Genomic DNA, 12,083 nt, shown 5'->3' with positions numbered 1-12,083 from the left:
GAGGTAGCCTTCATTGCCATTAGCTCCTTATTTTTTAAAAAGTCGGCAAGCCACGGACGATCATTAGTTATATGCATGCTGCTCTTTTGGTACCTGTGTATGACATATTTCCTCTTCTCAAGTGACTTGCTATCTAGGCGGAGAGACAGATTCATAAGCATTTATTCAAATGCAGTATATGTTGGTTGCTCTAGGTACAGAAAAAACCCTTCTTCAGTTAACTCTTGATCTGAAGTATTTGGCAGAATCATAGTCCTGCTGGCTCTCTATTTACAGAATACTCCCAAAGGAATATTCTCTGCTAAGGGAGGTTGAAGGTTTGAAGCGACTCGTGCAATGTGCAGTGATGCTGGCAGCACATACTAAAGCTTCCAGAAGGCCCTGGCCTGGGACCACCAAACCAGATCTGTATGTCAAGTCACAGTAATCCTGCAGAAGCAGGTAAGAGGGAATATGTGTCTGTGAAAGTGCCGGCTGACAACCAACTTGGTATTCTAGAAATAGGAATATATAATATATATAATAGGGCCTATTAGATAATAGGGCCCAGTATTTGGTATATGGAATATATATATATATATATATATATATATATAATATATATATAATATATAATATATATATGAATATATAATATATATATAATATATAATATATATAATATATATTATATATATAATATATTATATATAATATATATATATATATATATATATATATATATATATATAGGCCTATTATATAATAGGGCCCAGTATTTGGTATATGTCCTTAGTGTCCACTCGAGCATGAGTTTGTTTCAGGTGTCTTGGTAGTCGTAGCTCCTGAAGGTCATCAACTGTTCAATGGCCTGTAGGTGAGATCTAGGTCCTTACGTTTCCAGGCAAATACCATATGGGAACAGAATAGACTCAGAGAAGCAAAGGTACAGAGCTAGATCATACCCCTTCCCTCTCAGGGATCAGGTACCCTCTATGGTGCCAAAATTGGAAGCAAAATTGGATGTTTTTCAGCAGGTGAAGGGATGAATAAACTGTGGTACCTCCATACAATGGAGTATTATTCAGCAGTTAAATGGTCTATCAAGCTACAAAGACCCGAAGGAACATTAAGTGCATATTGCTACATGAAAGAAGTATCTGAAAGGGCTACACATGGTATAATTCAAACTATATGACATTCTGGAGAAGGCCAAACTATAGAAATAATTAAAAGGTCAGTCCTTGCCAGAGGTTTAGGGGGCGTGGTTGAGGTGGAGCACAGGGCATTTTTGGGCAGTGAAACTCTTCTTATGATAGTGTAATGGTAGGTACTTGATGTTATGTACAATACAAAGAATGAACTGTACTGGAAACTATGGACTTTAGGAATAATGTATCGATATTGATTGGTTCATCAACTGGAACTAATATACCACACAAATGCAAGATGTTAGTGTAACAGCACTCCAGCAGGTCTTAAGGATTAACTTGCTTCAGGTTAACTCTCCTTACTTGCTGACCTAAATCCCTTGATCTTCAACAGAACTAATTTTCTTTGAGATTTGCAGACCACTGTCCTCGAGGAATGAAGAACCAGAACTTTTCCCAGGCCCAAAAAACCAGCAAGTCTGTCAGGCTGACTCAGCTTTAGGATTAGCCCGGCAATTTTTTTAGTAAAATGTTTTTCTTTTTTTGATCACACAAATGATTTTACTGACTTCCCTTTGTGTATCCATAGACATTGCCTTCCTTTGCAGAAAGAACAGAGTACTCCTGCACATAATAAAACAAGAACCAGACTCCCTCTCACAACCCCCAAGTACTAGGATAACTTTTGTAGCTGACATCATGGAATCTGCACATAATCAAGAAATGTTGCAGGCCGCTACACTCCCTTTGCTGATTAACTACCCTAAACCCCTTTAAAAACCCCTGAGCCAGGCAGAAACCTCAGAGTACCTTCTCCCGAGGTTGCTGGCCTCCTGAATCTTTTATTCTCAAATTCCTTTCCAATCAAAAACTCATCTCTTTTTCTTTCTTTCTTTCTTTTTTTTCTTTTCTTTTATTTTTTTTTTTAATTTTTTTTTTAATTTTTTTTTTTTAACGTTTATTTATTTTTGGGACAGAGAGAGACAGAGCACGAACGGGGGAGGGGCAGAGAGAGAGCGAGACACAGAATCGGAAACAGGCTCCAGGCTCTGAGCCATCAGCCCAGAGCCTGACGCGGGGCTCGAACTCAGGGACCGCGAGATCGTGACCTGGTTGAAGTCGGACGCTTAACCGACTGCGCCACCCAGGCGCCCCTCTTTTTTTTCTTTTAGAGGGAGAGAGCACACAAGCAGGGGAGAGGGGCAGAGGGATTGAGAGAGAGAGAATCTTAAGCAGGCTCCAAGCTGGGTGTGGAGCCCAAATGTGGGGCTCGATCCCACGATCCTGGGATCATGACCTGAGCCAAAATCAAGAGTTGGGCTCAACTGACTGAGCCACCCTGGTGCCCCCAAAACTTGTCTCTTGAGTAATGGCCTTTCTAGGGACTGGCAGCCAAACTTGGGTTCCATAACATTAATAATAAGGAAACTGTAGAAGGGATGAGGGTGTGGAGGAAGCAGGTATATTAGAACTCTGTACTTCCTGTGCATTTTTTCTACAAGCCTAAAAGTGCTCTAAAAATAAAATGTATTAAGTGAAAAAGAAAAAAAAACCTATTGCAGTAAGGGAGGGTGATTACTGCAATGGAAGAGGGTGATGATGGCAATAGGGAAGCAGCTCTGAAGATCTGCAAATGTCTGAAAGAGTAGTCACAAATTTGTGTGTAAGTACACAAATCACACACATACACACACACACACACACATATATATACTTGTGTGTGTGTGTGTGTGTGTGTGTGTGTGTGTGTATTTACAAATAGGAAAGAGTTCATAGAGTAGGCAGTTAGAGCTGGAGACAAAGGTAGGGATAAATAGATGACACATTAGAAGACTGAGGGCACAACATCCTGACTTGTGGCTTTTAACATCTTGGCTTTAGGGATTCTAACACCCCAGGACTGAAGAACCAAGAGTCACCCTCAACCTCTGCCCCAGGGTAACCTATGGTTTCATTATCATATATTTACATTGTGGTTTCAACCCACCCCTACCCAAATGGGCGAAGATGGCCAGGATAGTTCCTGCAAGAACCTTGTAGGGTCCAAAACTCTGCCTCCCAACTGGCAGGAGTCCCTTAGACGAATAGACACAACTTCTGTCAGAGACTGCCCTAACTATGGCCCATAACCTCTGCAAACACAAAAAGAAAAGATACCCTTAATCCCCCTGGGGTTGCCACTTCGGGGGCTGTCCAGTCTCCTCCCTTTTTGAGAGTGTACTGTCCTTAAACTGCTTTGGGTTTGCTACTTTCCTGTCTTCATTGGAGTGCTGATCCTCAGGTAAATCTTTCCTGGGTAATCCAAGAACCCACATCTCCATTCACGCAATGCAGACTCCCACTGGTAGCAGAGAAATGAAAACTAAAGAGGGAAACTCATTCTTTTAATGGAGGTGTAAACAAGGCTAGAAAGAACTGGATGTCAGGAGCAGGGAGTAGGTGGCAAGATCAGGAAACAACTTTCCTTATTGTCAGCCAAGTTTTGAGAGGGATTGTTTGGCATTCCTATACTTGTTAAACCTTAGTAGGAAGTCAAATTTCAGGATGATGTGGGGGAGAATAGAAATTTAGTTAAGTTAAATTTACAGGTATTTTGTTCTGATTAGTCATGGAGACAAATTGTTCAGCTGATCATTTATGAGACATAGAATGCGAATTTTAGGTTGTGTGTCTGCTTTTGTAGCAGGTAAACAGGTCTATGGCGAGTTTTATTTAAGTAATATGGGAAAAGGTGGTTCTTTGCAGTTTAATAAAAGACTACAAAAGAAATTGAAATAGACATGTATGTTACTCAAGGCCCTGGACCCAAGTGGGAAGGTCAAGACAGGCTGCAGAGAGAGAGAGAGGGAGGCATCACCTGAGGCACAAGCTTTTATTGTGTTCTTTGAATAAAATGTCTTGGGACTCCCGGAGTAAAGCTGGATTCAAACCAAAAAGAGCAGGGGCAAGGGGGGAGTTTGGTAAACACCCTCAAAAGTGCGGGAGCAAAGACTTATGGGAAATGTAGTTTTCACTCTGGTGTTGGCTTTCCGGGCTGACTCTGCGCGTGCTCACTGCCTCCAGGTCTGTAAATCTTTCCCCCAGGGTACACCTTCTCCTGGGTGGTGCTTCTCGGATCACCGAGTCTTTGCGCTCCCTAGGGTCCAGTGCGACAGGACAGGGGAGTTTGGGGTTGGCCAAAGGCAGACGAGCGTCCGCAGTGCTCGGGAGCCGGCGGGTCTGGGGTTGTGGGGGGACCCCGCGGCGGGACCTCTGGCACTTGACCCCCCAAGGGCGGGCTGGGGCAGCCTCATCCTGGAGGAGGGACGACCGGGCCAGGGCTCCTCTCTCAGCGGAAAGGGCCGGCTTCGCGCGGGGACGCGGGGACGCGGGGGCGCGCGTCCTGGGAGGTTGCAGGGTCCGTGCGCAAAGGCGGCTGCTGCAGCAGGGGGCGTGGGCAGCCGCGGGTGGAGCTCGGTTCTAGTTACTGAGCAATCCTGGCAAAGACGTTCAGTTTTATCTTCTGCAGAATGAGAATGTTTTTATACCTGACCCATGCGATTGTTCTGCGCTGCTAATGTCTATGCTAGATATACGTAGATTTTTGCCATCAAAGGCTCTCACGGCCATATTTGAGGTAAGCTTAACTGTCTCCATGTTAAGAGAATAGTAAACCAGGCTCAGAGGTGAAGTGCCAAGACCACACAGCAGCGGTGGGAATCTAGTTTTCAATCCATTTTTCTGCACGTCTCATGTTCCTTCTAATAAACTGCCTTGCCTAAAACCCAGCATTGTTATTCACAGCACTAATAATGTCTGATACTGTAGTATCAGGAAAATAATTATGAGGTATATGGGGACTGCATAATGTCTTGGCCTTGGGTTTCTGGGATATTTGATTATTCTTCTTATTCTTCTGAGCGCCTGCGTCAGGTAGCACAATTTCTGGGTCCGGTCTGCCCTGTCTAGCTTTTGTCTTTGGAGAACTTCATTTGAGTTTGTTGATGGCCAAAGCTCTTGATTCTTGGGGAAAGTATGTATTAGAGTCAGGTTGGGAGCCCTGTTTGAAAGTTCCAACTAAATTTAATTTGTCCCCACTGCCCAGGTCCCATCTCTTTTGGAGCAAAACAGCTCTTGTACTTTTTTAAATTTTTAAGAAATGTTTATTTATTTTTGAGAGAGAGAAAGCGAGCACGCCATGGGGTGGGCAGAGAGAGAGGGAGACAGAGAATCCAAAGCAGGCTCCACACTGACAACAGTGAGCCCCATGTGGGGCTCAAACCCACAAACGTGGAGGCTTAACCAACAGAGCCACCCAGGGGCTCCTGGAGCAAAACAGCTCTTGAGGTGAGATGTGGGAAACAAAGGCAGAAGGAAATGGCAGATAAAATTGAATTTCCTTATAACCTGCAGCCCACTGACAAATACTTGAGGCTGGCAGAGTAAAATGTTTCTCCAGGAACTTCCTACTGTCTTCTTTAGCATATGAAAATCTCACTGGAAACTTCCCCTTGATTTTACCTCCCCTAACTCCAAAGTATGTAACCAATGTCTCTTTATGGTCCCAGGGCAGCTCTTTCTGCCAATGGGTCCTATCTCCATGCTTTAATAAAATCACCTTTTTGCACCAAAGATGTCTTCAAGAATTCTTTCTTGGCTGTCAACTCTGGGTCATCCCCAAAACCTTATCACCCAGGAACCCCACCTGGAAAATCACCCCTTGATCTGAGACCTCTCACCAGAGGCTCAAAACAGAAACAGAAGAGGCCCAGGAAAGACTATATCCTCAGACTGCCAGGACAGAAGTAATTCTTGGTCCTTCTACAGAATGAGCAATGCTTGGGTGATGTCACCATAACCAGAAATCATTGCAGGCTGTCCACTGATCAGCTTTAAGAATTGAAATAAAGCTGGCAACATGAGCAAAGGGTAGGCAGCACAGCAGAGGGTACCTCACAGGAAGTTTGTGAGGACACAGTTCAGGGAAAGGAATCACCAGCCACAGGAGAAATTGACCTTGTTCACCCTCATCAGCCATACTCCCTTCACTGCACTTGCTCTACAACCTAGAGGGTGCATCATTCTGTTCTGATAGTAAAAAATCAAATAACTAATGTATAAAGAGTTTGAAGATTTTAAAATTTTGTCTGTATTTAAGAGGTGAAAAAAAAAGGGCCTAGAAGATAAGGGAGTGACTTGTCTAGAGTAACAATTTATTAGTGGCATGCCCAGGGAACTCCTTGCTGTCTATCCTTAACAATGATGTCACATCAATTTTTTTTTTTTAATGTTTATTTTTGAGAGAGAGAGAGAGACAGAGCACAAGTGAGGGAAGGGCAGAGAGAGAGAGAGGGACAGAATCCAAAGCAGGCTCCAGGCTCCGAACTTAGCACAGATCCCAACGCAGGGCTTGAACCCCAATGACAAAATCATGTACCTGAGCCCAAGTTGGATGCTTTACCCACTGAGCCACCGAGGCGCCCCTCAAATTTCTAATGAAAAGATCCTTTTGAGAAACCATAACCAAGTTAGAATAAACAAAGTACCCCTGCACTTTCCAGGGGGATGCTGATGAGGATTTTGTAACTCAAGGGCCAGACACTTTCCCTAGGAATGCAGAGAAATAAAGGCAATGTCTTCCTGTGTTGTTCTTTGTTTGATTAGTCCTTGGTTGTTACTATTCATTTATTTTAGTCACTATAGAGGGGAAGGTAAATTCTTTTTAGCAGGAAGTTAGTAGGAAATGTTTATATTCACCTAATGAAAAATCGCATTCTGAGCTGTGACGGGTCAGAGTCTGCATAGACAATGGGTACTCCTCCATCAGGTCCGCCCTGCCCTTAGGGTTGAAGCGCATGGCCCACGGGGACTTTGTATGTAGCTGCTGTGTGAAGCTTGCTAGGCAGATAATTCTGCTCGGCTCACCTGGTTGCATAGGACCTCATTTTCTTTCCTTCTTTCCCAGCTGTACCTTTACAGTTCTCTTCAGTTTTCCAAGAGCAGCAGGAAATGACTGAATCACAGGTAAGCTGTTTATTCCTGCTTTGTTTTGCAGTGGATTTTGTGAGGTGTGTAAGGGAACAGAAATTAAAATAGAAAAACAGAAATAGATGAAAATCAACATCAGATTAACTGTAGACTATCAGGTCAAGAGTTGAGCAGTCAGCATATAGATATATGCTGGTCCTGTAAAGTCCCAGAATTATCAAAGTTGAACAGCAAGTTTGCCGTTCTGGTCTTTCTGACAGCAAAGGAGAACCAGAAAAACGAGTCTCTTAGGGCACTAACACACTGGCACTGCTGTAAGAAATTATCAGAGGCTGGTGGTTCAGCAACAAGCACTTATTTCTCGTATTCTGGAGTCTGGGAAGTCCAAGATCAAGGTGCCAACACATTTGATTCTTTAGTGAGGACCCTCATCCAGTTTGCCCATGGCCCTCTTCTCATTGTATCTTCACATGGTGGAGAGAGAATAGAGGGCCAGCTCTCTCGTGTAGTTTCTTCTAAGGGCACTAATGTCATCAGGGCTCCATACTAATGACCCACTTACCTCCAAAAGGTCCCATCACCAACTAAAATCACACTGGGGATTAGGGCTTCAACATGTGAAGTTTGGTGGGGGGACACAAGCATTCCATTCATAACAGAGTTGAGAACACAATTTTCTAATGGTCTTGTTTGGTCCAGCGGTGTAGAATATCTGGAAGACAGCTGAATGGTTGACATGCCCTTTAAATGGCTCTGCATAAATATTTCCCCCACCTAGACTGTAGCACTGTAGTATTTGTGACTGTACTTAACCACTACTTACTTGCCTGTTCCTGGCATTGTCAGACTTTAGATTTATTGTCAATCTAACTTCTGAGAAAAACTCACCATTTCATTTGCATTTCTGAGATTGCTGATGATCTTGTACATCATATATCTATTGGCTTTTCTTTGCTTTTGTGAATGATTTCATTTTTAATCATCTCTTATGTATTAATTTTAAAGAATACTTTATGTATTTTGGACAATAATTCTTTGTCTGTTACATTTGTTGTGAATGTTTTCTCCAAGTCTGTCCCTTGACCTTTACCTCTAGAGTGCCTCTGGCCTTATTAGAGTTTTATATTTTTCCATAGGCCAGTCTTTTTAACTTTTCTGTTTTCTTTTAGAATTTTAAAATTCTTCCCTAACTTAAGATAAGGATATTTTAAAATTTTTGCTTAATTAATATTAGTACTATTAAAAATATTTAAGCCTCGAGTCAATCTGGAAATTGTTATTGTAGATAATACGAGGAGGGAATCTAGTTTTATCTTTTAACACATAAAGCACCAATTCTTTATTAATGTTTTTCTCAATGAATTATAATGGCACATCTATCCAGTATATTACCGTGTCTGCACACATCTGTTGCTGGACATTCTAATTCATTGCATTAGTCCTTAATTCATTCTTCTTTAGGTTCATCATGTTCTTTCTTACACCTTTTTCAGTCTTGCTTCATGAAACCTGGCATCCTTACCTTGTGCCTGATTTTTCAAAGATAACTCAAGAAGTGTTAGCCAACGCTGGAATAGTCTTTGTGGGTTTTCGGTACACACCAATTATCCCATTAAAGAAGTTTCTTCCTACAGCCTAAGTTTTGAATGTCCATGATACTTAGTGGTTTTTCTATATGCCTTAAGAATAGATTTGATTACTATTTAGATTGAACTTCTTGGTTCCATTTTGGACACGTTTAAAAAATTTTTTATTTATTTTGAGAGCGAGAGAAAGCGTGAACAGGGGAGGGGCAGAAAGAGAAGGACAGAGAGAATCCTAAGCAGGCTCCACGCTGTCAGTGTGGAGTTGGGCACAGGGCTCGATCTCACAAAGTGTGAGATCATGACCTGAGCCAGAATCAAGAGTTGGACACTTAACTGAATGAGCCACTTAGGCGCCCCTTAATTAGTTTAATTTTTATCATTCTGAGAGTTCTTTATATAGTGGATATAGACTGTTGTCAGATATATAATTTACAAATATTTTCTCCCACTCTTTGGATTGTCTTTTCACCTTCTTGGTAATGTTTTTTGAGGCATAAAATTTAATGATTTTGTTGATGTCCAATTTATCTTTTCTTTAGTTGCTCGTGCTTTGTCGTATCTATGAAACCATTGCCTGATCCAAAATCTTAAAGATTTAACCATGTGTTTTCTTCAAAGTAACAATTTTTGTCTTAAACTCTCTTTTACCTGATATTAATATAGCCTTCCCAGCTGTCTTTTGGGGAGTGTGTTGAGCAGAATGCCTCTCGCAAGTTGCCAATGCCAACACTGACCATGATGGAGAGAGCAAACATCATCATTATGCCAGTGTACAGGAATAAAAATTTAAATACTCCTGCCACTGCATCTTGGTTTCAGAGTTACCAAGGAAGACACAATGGAGTCAAGCATTGGATGGAACAGTGCTTTTATACACTTAAGAGGTAAAGCAAGATCAGTTCTGATAATATGCGATTGGACCCCCAAGGCTAGTGGGTGCCCCCAGCATCTGATGCAAGGCAGTTGGCCTATGCACACACCTCTTAATTCCACAGCAGGAGTCCAACCCTACTACTGTCGAATCCAGAATACTGAAAGCTGAGGTTGTGCCAGAGGGGCATTTAGTATATGCTTAATCAGAACAGAGGAGCAATTAAATAAAAGATATTCTGACAAGGTGAATGGCTTATATAGGCTGTGTGGTCTCTTTATCTCTTGGTAAGGAAGGTTCCAGACCCAAGGCTCATTCATATGTAGCTGAGTGGGGGTTGAAAGACCATACACGTGAGACTGTCTTTCTCATCATGGTGTATCTTTGTCCATCCTTTTTTCTGTTTATGTCTTTGGATCTCAAGTGAGTCTCTTTCAGACACTATTTATTAGTGAGTCTCTTTCAGACACTATTTATCACGTTTTTGTTTTCTTTTTTTTATCCAGTATTGTATCCACTATGCCCTTTAATTAGAGTGTTTAAGCAATTTACATTTAGTGTAATTCCTTATAGAGCAGGATTAGGTCTGTTGTTTTCTTATTTGTGGTCTACAGCTTTTTTGTTCCTCTATTCCTCCATTACTGCCTTCTTTTCTGTTCAATAGATATCTTTTAGTGTACCATTTTAATTCCCTTGTCATTTCTCTTGCTATGTTTAGTCATTTTCTTGATGGTTGCCCTGGGATTTACAATTAACATCTTAGTTTTTAACAATCAGGTTTGGATTGGCTTGCACAGAAGTGCCATGGCTGGGTGGGAGTCCCTGAATGGGTGTGTTGTGGTCAGTGTAGTCACCAGTATGCCATCGTTGCTGCTGTCTGTGGCAGTGGTGTGCTCGAGCAACCAGAACCGGAGCATGGAGATGCATGACATTCTCAGCAAACGGAGATTCAGTTTCTGGTCCTTTGGAACAGGAACTCATGTTAAGCTCCCAGGACCGGCACTTGACAAGCCAAAAGTTTACAATTTCAAAACTACATATGACCAGATGTACCACAATCTCCTTAGGAAAGACAAAGAACTCTATATGCAGAATGGCATTTTACATCTGTTGGATAGAAATAAGAGGATCAAGCCCTGGCCAGAAAGGTTTCAGAGCTGCAGAGACTGTTTGATCTGATTCTCACCTGTGAAGAGAGAGTGTACAATCAGGTGGTGGAAGATCTGAATTCCAAAGAGCAAGACACCTGCCAGCCAGTGCATGTAACCAATGTGGACATCCAGGACAACCATAAAGAGGCCACCCTGGACGCATTCCTTATCTGTGAGCCTTGCCATTGCATTCAGCACATGGAGGATATAGAGAATGGGACTGATGAGCTGCTGTAGGAGTTGGAGAAGAGCAGCAGAGCCTTACTGCACACGGTCTGCTCCTACTGACTAGCCTGGCCACTCTCCTGAAGACATCTTTTTGAGCTTCCTTTTGTTAATACTTTTTCCTTTCTGATATTTGGTTTTACTTGTATCTATTCTGCTGGTGGTGGGTAGTAATACCCAGTTAACTGTACGTGTGAAATGAAAGGTACACATAAACGCCAGATTAAAAACAATCGAGTTTTTTCTATTCCTCTTCTACTTGTGAGTGGAGAATTGACTATAAGGTTTTTTTTTCTTTAACCAGGAAAGTAAACAATGATTTACAGTACATTTCACCTATTAAAAAAATCAAATTTGGATTAATATCAACTTAATTTCAATAGCATATAAACACTTAATATGCTATATAGCTCTATTCCTATATAGCTCTATTCATCCCTTTACCCCTCCTTTGTGCTTTTATTGTCCTGTAGATCTTCACGTATTGTGTGCCATCAACACAGATTTATATTTTTTTTCTTTGCAAAGTGTCTTTTAAATCAGGTAGGAGACACAAAGAATTACAGAATACATTCATTTATGCTATTTTTTACTCACATAGTGTTACCTTTACCAGTGCTCTTCGTTTCTTCATGTGGATTTGTGATGCTGTCTAATGTCCTTTTATTTCAGCCTGAAGAACTCCTTTTAGTACTTTTTGTGAGGCAGAGATGGTGGCAATGAATTCTCTCAGTTTTTGTTTATCCGGATATTTTTAAAATTTCTCCTCCATTTTTCTTTCTTTCTTTCTTTCTTTCTTTCTTTCTTTCTTTCTTTCTTTCTTTTTTTAATGTTCATTTATTTTTGAGAGAGAGAGAGAGACAGAGGGTGAGGAGTGGAGGGGCAGAGAGGGAGACACAGAATCTGAAGCAGGCTCCAGGCTCTGAGCTGTCAGCACAGAGCCCAACGTGGGGCTTGAACTAACGAACCACAAGATCATGACCTGAGCCAAAGTCAGATGCTTAACCGACTGAGCCACCCAGGCTTCCCTCTCCTCCATTTTTCAAGGATAGTTTAGGTTGATAGTCTTTTTCTTCCTACTGCATTCTTGCCTCTGTGATTTCTGAAGCAAAACTAGCTGTTAATCTTATTGAAGATCCATTGTACACAATGA

At 41.7% G+C, this 12,083-nt stretch overlaps 1 pseudogene across 1 annotated transcript; it reads left to right on the top strand.

Moving 5' to 3' along the window:
- The first annotated feature begins 4,100 nt into the window (after positions 1 to 4,100).
- Positions 4,101 to 11,474, top strand: LOC147576062 (RNA polymerase II subunit A C-terminal domain phosphatase SSU72 pseudogene; annotated as a pseudogene). Its single transcript, XR_015241719.1, has 3 exons — positions 4,101 to 4,746; positions 7,075 to 7,133; positions 9,347 to 11,474. The product of XR_015241719.1 is annotated as an RNA polymerase II subunit A C-terminal domain phosphatase SSU72 pseudogene (transcript).
- The last annotated feature ends 609 nt before the right edge of the window (positions 11,475 to 12,083 follow it).

Source organism: Puma concolor, chromosome D2 (genome assembly GCF_028749965.1).
Source record: "Puma concolor isolate L17-30 chromosome D2, mPumCon1.1.hap2, whole genome shotgun sequence".
Lineage (NCBI taxonomy): Eukaryota > Metazoa > Chordata > Mammalia > Carnivora > Felidae > Puma > Puma concolor.
Note: the sequence above shows the minus strand (reverse complement) of the source record. Positions and strands in the feature narration are given on the sequence as shown.